The sequence below is a fragment of the Macrobrachium nipponense genome, chromosome 44 (assembly GCF_015104395.2).
Source record: "Macrobrachium nipponense isolate FS-2020 chromosome 44, ASM1510439v2, whole genome shotgun sequence".
Classification (NCBI taxonomy): domain Eukaryota; kingdom Metazoa; phylum Arthropoda; class Malacostraca; order Decapoda; family Palaemonidae; genus Macrobrachium; species Macrobrachium nipponense.
In genome coordinates, this window is record NC_087221.1 from 16106395 (window position 1) to 16116394 (window position 10000).

The window sequence follows — 10000 nt, forward strand, 5'->3', positions numbered from 1 at the left end:
CTCCTTATGTACATACATACATACATGATATATATATGATATATATATATATATATATATATATATATATATGTGTGTGTGTGTGTGTGTGTGTGTGTGTGTGTGTGTGTGTGAATTGTATGTGTGAAAGGTAATGAATTTTGGTCTAAAACGCTTCTATCATTATATATTTGCCAGTATTGACAATGATGGCCCATCCATCCCTATTTGCATGTCGTATTTTCACGTTTTTAGGACCATTCTTGCATGCAACTGTCTGTGCACAAATAAATGACGACAAAAGATGACCTATGCTCAGAATACTGCCAAATATTATTATTTTATTTATGTTTTTTTATGTCGATCCAAAATTACTCTCTTCCATCATTGAGATGACACCCACAAAGCGTTATATCTATTTCTGTGTGTTTTTGACATCCAAAATTACTCTCCTTCCATCATTTGAGATGATAACCCACAAAGCGTTATATCCTTTTCTGTCTGTTTTGACATCCACCTCTTGTATATTTGTATGAAAACTGAATTTAGTCTCATCCATTCTGACTACTTTTAAGAAGATGGAACTATTCAGATCCTTAAATCTCCCTTTACTGTAAATAGATATTCTCTCTTAACTCGTTCCTGTCTGGAATAATGTTCTGGACGTGTTTGAATCAAAGGTTAATTTGCCTATTTGGTTGACCACTCGCCATCATCCTTGGTCGACTTTCTTTCGGCCGCAAGTTGGCCTTTTGTCACTTTTCAATAGTAAATTACAAGGATTAGTATGTTCCAAAGACTTATTAGCCCATCCGAAGAGATATCGTGTGCTCACTTATCTCCAGGAGCAGGTTTTACTTAAAATGATTCCTGTTCCATTAAGCTGAAAGAGTAGACCCTCCTCTTCCAAGGCGTCCTTGTAACACCCCCCTGACCGCCGCATCTCATATTTCTTGATCTAGTGGCTGTTTCTTCCTCTCTGTTATCAAAGTTTGGAATAACATTCCCCCAGATCACTGGAACTTGATTTCCTTACTCTTCAGTCCTTCGAGAGCTCTCTCTCTCTCTCTCTCTCTCTCTCTGGATATACAGGTTTCAAAGGATGTCTGAGGCATCAGCTGGAAAAGATTTCTGAGTAGAAGCTTCGAAATCTCTGGGTGTTTTATTTAAAAGTCCATCTTCATCTACTCGAGGCATAAAGATAAGAATGGTGGGACTCACCCTTGCAAACTGTCTCATTTATTCGGATGAGTCCAGAAGTTCACACCAAACGCAAGTTATTGTCTTAATGCATATTTGATAGTAATGTGGTCCTGATGTTCTTGCTTGATTAGATGAAACCTTGAAACGAATAAACACACTGGTAGAGATTGACATGAACAAGTATTTACATACACACAAACACACACACACACATACTCTCACACACACACACACACAGAGCCATTCTCTAGAATATTGTCTGTTCCAGATAAGGTAGGCTAATTACCCCTAGTGATAAGAGAAGACTTTCATTTGCCGTGTTAATGAGCAAAAAATCCAGAGCGACGTGAAACGAAAGTTATCAGTAGCTTCTGGAAACCAGTTCTTAATCCTTATATGCAAAATGAATGTAGATAATCACCCCCTCCTTTTTTTTTACATATGAAGAGTCGTGATATTTATGGAATATCTCAAATCTTGCCTGATTCTGAGAAAGATATTCGAGGAAAAGTCGTATCTCAGAAAACTCTAAATGTCAATGTTTAGCCGACCTACAATAGGTCATCAGCGCTATCTCGTTAGACAAGATCACACAAAGATGAGGTTTAGTGAATACTGCTCCACACACACTCGTATTCCCCACCTATCAAAGGTAATGTGGTTTTTCGTGTATCAAAATCGATATGCTCCAAATCATGTTTATTGTGTTCCCTTGAATGCTTATTTAATCATTCGATGTCTTTTGATAAGGGAAGCCAGAGGTTAGATTGGTCTCTTTTGGGGGTGGGCCACGTCACTCATACAGGTTGAAGAATAATGCACATTCAGTAGAAAAGATGAATGATTGAATTGCTAATCACAATCGGTACTAGACTTCGGAAAATTAAGCAGTGGTTCTGTTTGCGTAGGTCTGAGTTAAGGGTACTCATAGACAATCAAATTTGATATGCAATTCGATCTTTAAGGGTGCGTACTGGACTTTTTATTGCACGTTTTGGGGAACATCATTCAAAAAAAGAGCATTGACGCATAAAATATTATGATTCAGAAAAGTTGATCGTCTACGGGCACAGTTATCAAGTATGAAAAAGAAGATAGGAGATTGAAGGTAGGTCTGTAGTTGTCAGGGAGAAACCCGGCACTCGAAACACACCCCGCCCCCGCCCCCGCCCCTTCCACTATAATAAAAAAGCAGGAAAAGCAGAAGATAAGACATTCATATTTTTTATTAGAAATGATGCCTGTAAAGAGAAATCCTTTACATATTTGACTATTTTACATAGTTGACCTCCAGGTTGGTATTCCTGAGCTTTTGGTGAAATGGCCAAGGAGCTTTTATGATTGTATCATGTTTTATGTTAAAAAGTCGCAGATATGAAAATTGGATCTCAATATATTACAAAACTTAGTTGTTTAACAGCTCGGTATAAGTACAGGGATGCTTAACCGGCGAAACACTATTGTAATTTTCAAGAAAGTTCGAGTACTTAGACAGGTAACCCGCCAGGCAGAAATGAAAAGCAAAATTGTGGGAAATTCCACTTTCTGGTGAATGCTGTATGGTTCTTTATGCAGAAACCCTGAAAATTTAAAAGTTTAATAGGCCAGACGACACCTCTGAAGTGAGGTAATAGGTAAAGGGAACGTCTTCTCATGACAGAACTAGTTTTGTGAGCGCAATGATTATTTACGAAAGTAAAACCATAAATGCAAGGTATCGTATTATGAAAGTGGCGTATGCATCCATGTATGTACAGTGTACGTATGAATACTATAACTAATATTATAATAAAGTCAATTTATGGAACTTTATAGAACATTGTGATGTCCTATTGCCGCTCCCACCAAACTCCTTGGGTATTGTCTCAAAATTTCCTAGATAATCTCTCGCAGCACATTAAAGGACTAGACGTAGGCGAACAGTCAAAAGACATTTTGACCGAGTAAGAGTCCCTGAGTGGGTGTAGCTATATGAACATATCCTTAAAGAAGGTGGACTTCCCGTCTTACAGACAACTCTTGGGATACGCAGAAACCTTTATAGGAACGCTCATAATGGTGAAGAAGAAGAAGAAGAAGAAGAAGAAGAAGAAGAAGAAGAAGAAGAGATAAAACTGGACTTTGAAAGAGAAATTGTTAAATTTTTCGTCTTATGAATTTTTCCCTTAATTAAGAGAAGACCCTTTGATTTGCTTGCATCCAAAGAACGGGAAGTAAAATAAGAATAAGAGGAGAAGGAAGGGAGTGTATTCAAAGTCAGAGAAGAATAGAGGACGGAAAAGAAAACAGAGAGAAGGAAGTTGAAAATTTCACCTTTCATTTTTCATATACCGATGAAAGCACAAGACCGAAGATGTGCGAACGTTAGTGTTTGATAAATCGCCACTCTCAGGAATGAGGAGAAGAAGGAACATTAAGGAAGAAGAGGAGGAGGAGAGGGAGAAGTGAAGAAGATGAATGAAAGTAATTTTTGCCTTCTGAAATGACTAAGAACCTTTTCAGAGGATTTATAAGGCTCGGTAGGTAGGCTCGCAATAAGTGAAAAGATGGTATGGAAGGAAGCTTATTAGATAGGAAAAGATGAAAAGGGGAAGGAGAGAGGGAGAAAGAGAAGAGGAAGAGGGAGATGAGATAATGATTTTTCTCTTTCCTCCTAATCTGGTGATATTTAGAATTGTCATCTCAATCAACAGGATATGCATTTTTTTTTCACACTCCCAGTAAAATTCAAATCCCAGTTCTTTTTCTCTCTGCGCTAAAGAGTCTAGAAGGAATCAAAATGCACCTTTAGACCCACTAGCTAGTGTTTTCATTTGGGGGAGGGACGAAGGGGTGAGGGTTGAAGATGAGGAAACCCTTAAATGGATGGACATTGCCAAATAAATCGCACTGTTTATTCACTTCTGAATGCATAGCCATTTTTTAAAACTCTTTCAGTTCTGTTGTAACGTCTTTACAGAGAGAGAGAGAGAGAGAGAGAGAGAGAGAGAGAGAGAGAGAGAGAGAGAGAGAGAGAGAGATTTCTATATCATGATAGATTTTGATGGATAGAACCAGGTGAGGGAGATATAGAGAGAGCCATTTCATGATATATTGGTACAGAATAAATTAGCAGAGAAAGTTCATTTGTAAGTCATGAAAGCTCTAAAGATGGAAGGAACAGAGAGAGAGAGAGAGAGAGAGAGAGAGAGAAGGAGAGAGAGAGAGAGAGAGAGAGAGAGAGAGAGAGAGAGAGAGAGAGATAATATTTTGTAGACTTGTATCAAATAAAAAAATTAATCTTGAATGTATTAAGAATTCATGCATTATATTCGTCAGTCTATAAGAGCATATACATTTTAACTTTAATAAAAAAAAAAGTAATTCTTCAAAAGCTTCGTTTTTCGGGGGACAAGATGCTGCACAATCATCTTCCAAGAAGAGCTAAGGCTCAAATTCCTTTCCTTATCATCCCACGAAGGGTTCTCGTTGTTGCTTACAACAGTTAAGAGACTCGTTATCTTATTTCCATCATGTTGCTCAATTTTCATGTCTTACTTCACAACTTTTTTTTTTGTTAAGCTTATTTCTTTACTTTATAGATTTTATATTTCAGTAAGTAAATAATAATAATAATAATAATAATAATAGTGTTTTACTCCTGTGTCTATTTTTAGTATCGTAGAGATAAGAAAATATCAAGTACATAATGATAATAATAATAATAATAATAATAACAATAATAATAATAATGATGTTGTGTTCATAAACCAAGACATAACGCCAATATCATTTTGCCGAGTTCCTCGATGGCAGTAACCCAGTTAACTCCACAAGATAATGGTCTCAACCCTCTTTTGCTTGTACGCCTTCTATATTAGGATCGAATTCTCCATTAGTGAGCGAAAATGGAGGAGTCTCATCAAGAACCACCATGGCTCAAACTTCCGACTTGTTTGAACAGCCGAGTAATCACACTCAGTTCTTGTTGATGAAGTGTACACGGCCATTAGCAACTCTCAGCCTTTGAATTTATCATTTGTTTTGTAATGTATTGTAATTATTAGTTTTTCTATATATATATATATATATTATATATATATATATATATGTGTGTGTGTGTGTGTGTGTGTGTGTGTGTGTGTGTGTGTGTAAGTGTGTGCGTATATAAATTTTGTAGAAGAATGCATGACATTTATTTAAGTTCTCGATTGTTAAGCCACAAATATCGTTTAATATCCAATTCACTATACCTTGCAAATAACTTCTACCCGATGGTAATTATAAATGACAACGTGTCCGCGGCAGAATCCTAATTACTGCCTGCTTAAGAAACAAAGGTAGACAGGTAGACAGTGTTTGTTATCCCCAGTGTTAAACAATATTTGGAGCTTAATATTCGTCACAATATATATTATATATATATATATATATATATATATATATATATATATATATATATATATACAAACAAATTTAGGATGTTTTCTGACATTATACAGTCCTGAGTCGATGAAGTCATTCTGAAGGCTTACGTTACTTAGCTCTGCCTCTCTTCTGACCTCCATATTCAAAGCGCCTCAGTGGCGTGGTCGTCATGGTGTTGGCGTGCCACCTCTGTGGCCGTGAGTTCGATTCTCGAGCATTCCATTGAGGAGGGGGAGATGTGTATTTCTGGTGACAGAAACTCACTCTCGACGTGGCTCGGAAGTCACGTAAAGCCGTTGGTCCCGTTGCTGAATAACCACTGATTCCATGCAACATAAAAACACCACACAAACAAACAAAAAACAAGAAAAAAGAAACAAACAAGCCTTCAGGATTACTTCATCGACCCAGGACTGTATAATGTGTATATAGTATAATGTGGATATAGAGTAAATTTGCTAATAATTGTGTAAGTACCTGTTGATGACGTAAAGGGAGGCAATAGAGAGGCTGAAAAATTGAAAGAAAAGGATTTGATGAGATTGCAAATGGAAAAACCATGGTATGGTGATGGCAGTGTGACTAGTGGCTGCTGGCCAGGGTTTGTAAGGTATGTGAGGATGAGGAAAATGCTCTGAAAAAACAGGTGAGAGGGGAACTTGATGTTACATGCATACAATATAAGGAAAACGTTGATACAGCGCAGTTGTAGACAAGGAATAAGTGTGGGCAGAGTGCTCGAGTTCGATACACAAACACACACACACCTATATATATATATATATATATATATATATAATATATATATATATATTATATATATATATAGATATATATATCATATACATATATATATGTGTGTGTGTGTTTGTGTGTGTGGTTTTAGATAAATCGAGACATGTGAAAATACAATCCATAATTCTTTTTTTAAACGAGTGATGATTGCCGCATACTTAAGTATACAACCACTTTTGTTTTTTTACGAAAAGCAACTCAGATTTCCATTTTACCATTTTACCTTAATCTTATGCTGAGCAGTGAAAAGTGGCGTGAGCTCCTTGCCTTTAAATTCAACTTAGATTTCGCTTCTGCAAAAAACGCGTATCGGTAATGAAGGGCTCCGGGAGGGCGGTAGTGGGAGGGGTCTCTTTAAGCATTCATGCTAGTTGATTTTCTGGTAAGACTGGGTGTCGGAGATAAATCAAAGCTAAACAGAATTTAGAAACGGCCGCCAACGCTAGTTTCGATCAAGTTAGAGAGAGAGAGAGAGAGAGAGAGAGAGAGAGAGAGATAGAGAGAGAGAGTAAGACGAGAGAGAGAGCGAGAGAGAGAGAGAGAGAGAGGAGAGAGAGAGAGAGAGAACCTGTTTCAGTTAGGTGACTGACTATCTCCCCATCCTTTCAAAACCCGGAAGAGTTGTAAGCCTAAGAACTGTGTCACGTGGTGAGAAATCCCCCCTTATTTGGAGGAGATGGAAAATAAAATCAATTCAAAAACAGTCGTAAAGTTCTACAAAGAAGGTGAAGATTGGCAAACAATGTGAATACAACTTCTTTGTGTCTTGAGTGAGTTCCGACTCTGTTTCGGTCTATGTAGTTCGACTTTCTGGGTTTCCACATTCTTATTATTATTATTATTATTATTATTATTATTATATTATATATAATATAATAATAATAATAATAATAATAATAATAATAATAAGAAGAAGAAGAAGAAGAAGAAGAAGAAGAAGAAGAAGAAGAAGAAGAAGAAATTCGCAATCTCGTGAAGAACAATCTGTCATAAAAATCCAAAATCATATATTAAAGTATATTACTATGTAAAACAAACATAGACCTTCGAACACCAATTAGTTGAAGGTGCTGCTATAAACATGGGAATATCTTTAGAAGATAACAAGTTCATTGCCAAACAGTAATCAAAAGATTTTAATTTCAAAACTGACGTCAACCGTGTGAACCCTGATGCTCTGCTTCCTCTCTCTCTCTCTCTCTCTCTCTCTCTCGTCTCCATCTCTCTTCTCCTCTCCTCTCTCTCTATCTCTCTCTCTCTCTCTCTCTCTCTCTTCTTCTCTCTTCTCTTCTCTCTCTCTCTCTCTCTCTCCAGATAGCCGACGTCCCTGTGGATGTTTCCGACTATGGCACACATGCATGCAAGCAGGAGCAACTTCGCAAGTTCGAAGATCAAGGAGATTGGCGCAACTGCCTGTTGAATTTGGAATTACGTAACATTCAAACCAGCACTTCGATGATTGGCTGTTATCTTCTCGCCCTACCCACCTTTTTAGATACTCTTCAGAAGGAAACTACCCTCTCACCTTACATTTTAAGGTCAATACTGATTAGGAACACCGTTCAGGTGTTCGGAAGTCCATGTTTGATTTACTTAGTAATATACTTTCATGTATGATTGTGGATTTTTATGACACAATTATTATTATTATTATTATTATTATTATTATTATTATTATTATTATTATTATTATTATTATTATTATTATTATTATTATTATTATTATTATTATTATTATTATTATTATTGTTGTTGTTGTTGTTGTTGTTGTTGTTGTTATAATACTAATGATAATAACAATAATATTGATAATTATAGTTTTATTATTATTATTAATATTACTATTATTATTTTAACGACTCTAAACAGTCATTAACTTGCAAAGCAAGACACAACAAAAGAGAATGTCTGTGTGATTGTGAAAAAAGTAAACGAAGGAAAAGTGATAATTGAATAATAAATATACAAAGAAGAAGATCATTGCATTTTAATTTGTAAAAACGTGAAGCACCACAAAACTATAAAAAAAGATTTGGAGATAATGATTAAAATTAAAAAGGGGTAACAGGAAACTTATTCTGTTTAAAAACTTAACTCATTTCTGTCATTTATCTTAAATGTCGAATTAGGAAAAAGGTCGAAAAATTTTACAGATATATCATCAAAAAGGGTTAAAATAGGAAAGGCTTTAACACTGATAGAAATTAAGAAGACAACGTTTCGAATTTCTAAATAATGGAAAATTAGAGAAGACTTTTTTAACAAACATAAAAGTAAAAACAGTAGAAATTAATTAAAATGAAGAAAAGGAGTTTTAAAAAAGAACTGTTTTAGAAATAATAAAAATCAAGATAGAAAATAAACTAGAAATGAAAAGTAGGGTTCCGCTAGAACGCTTCTTCGGGTCGCGTTGACATCTAAGTCAGCGCAGTCGATAAATTCTTATTTTGAACATAACAATAAACTGTCTGTTTGCGTTATTCATAAACCAATTCCCTAATAGTGACAGTTGCCGTGGATAGATGGGCCATTTGCATTTACGATTCATTCCCATGTATCCAGCAAAAGTAAGCATTGTGACAGGAATCACAGTCTGTGAGCGAAATGACACCACCAGATGCAAACACATCAAATGTTTGTCCAATATAATTGTCCTTCTCCCTCTGGTTTTGTACGTATGTAGGTGCAGCTTGGTAATCCCTCCCCCTCCCCCGCCCCGAGTTCCCAGCACTTCATGTGTGTAATCAGCATCAGCATGTGATTTGGGCGTGAAATTGGTGTGTTCTCCACCCACGATTCCAATTAATCAGTAATGAATTAATGACGACGATAGCAGTCATCGGGGAGATTAAAGGGACCGCAATTGCATCCATCAAGCGCCGCTTCCTCTCATTAAATGTTTTTGTGAAGGATCCACACGCGCTGGAGATTCGCCCCCGAGGGTTGCTTGCTTGCTTGCTTGCTTGCTTGCTTGCTTTGCCCGCATTGATGCCTTCACGGATGTTAACAGCACCTCAGAAACTGCCAAACTTTTCACCGACAAAGTTACGATGAGTAAAAAACGCTGCCGTTTTCTTCCTCTTCTGTCGTGGATTGAGAGAGCAAGTCATCGCCAATTCGACCTTATACAGTATCCTTCATCGTCGGGGTGGAGTAAGCGAAGATGCTGCAGCCAATGTAATCTAATATGAGAATCAAGATCTAACAGCAAGAAGAAGAAGAAGACGAGGAAAATATCGATAGCATCAGTGATTAATGGATAATGAAAATAACTGAAGCATTAGAGAGAAAAAAAAGTAATTCCTCGGTAAAACAAATGAATGATCCTTTGCTCTTGTTTATTTACTATACTTTACCTCTTCTTCTTCTTCCCTTCCCTAACAGGCAATGTAAGCACGAGTCTCTCCACAGGTAATCCCGGGGTATATGTGAGAGTTGACTGGCACCGTTTGGCTGAGTTGATACTAGCAGACTGAAGGCCGCATCCAAACTTACTATATGCCACTCTCTCTCTCTCTCTCTCTCTCTCTCTCTCTCTCTCTCTCTCTCTCTCTCTCTCTCTGAGTTTGAGGATTAGCATACGTGTGAGATACGCCCTTGGGACGCCCACGCCTCG

The 10000-nt window shown here is 36.8% G+C and overlaps 1 protein-coding gene across 8 annotated transcripts in view; it reads right to left on the reverse strand.

Moving 5' to 3' along the window:
* Window positions 1-9879, reverse strand: part of LOC135204045 (CAP-Gly domain-containing linker protein 1-like) — a 273397-nt gene extending 263518 nt beyond the window's left edge. For all 8 annotated transcript variants that reach the window (XM_064234002.1, XM_064234000.1, XM_064234001.1 and 5 more), the window contains exon 1: window positions 9741-9879. The gene's annotated coding sequence lies outside the window, so the exon portion shown is untranslated. The remainder of the gene's footprint in view (window positions 1-9740) is intronic.
* Window positions 9880-10000: the final 121 nt, after the last annotated feature.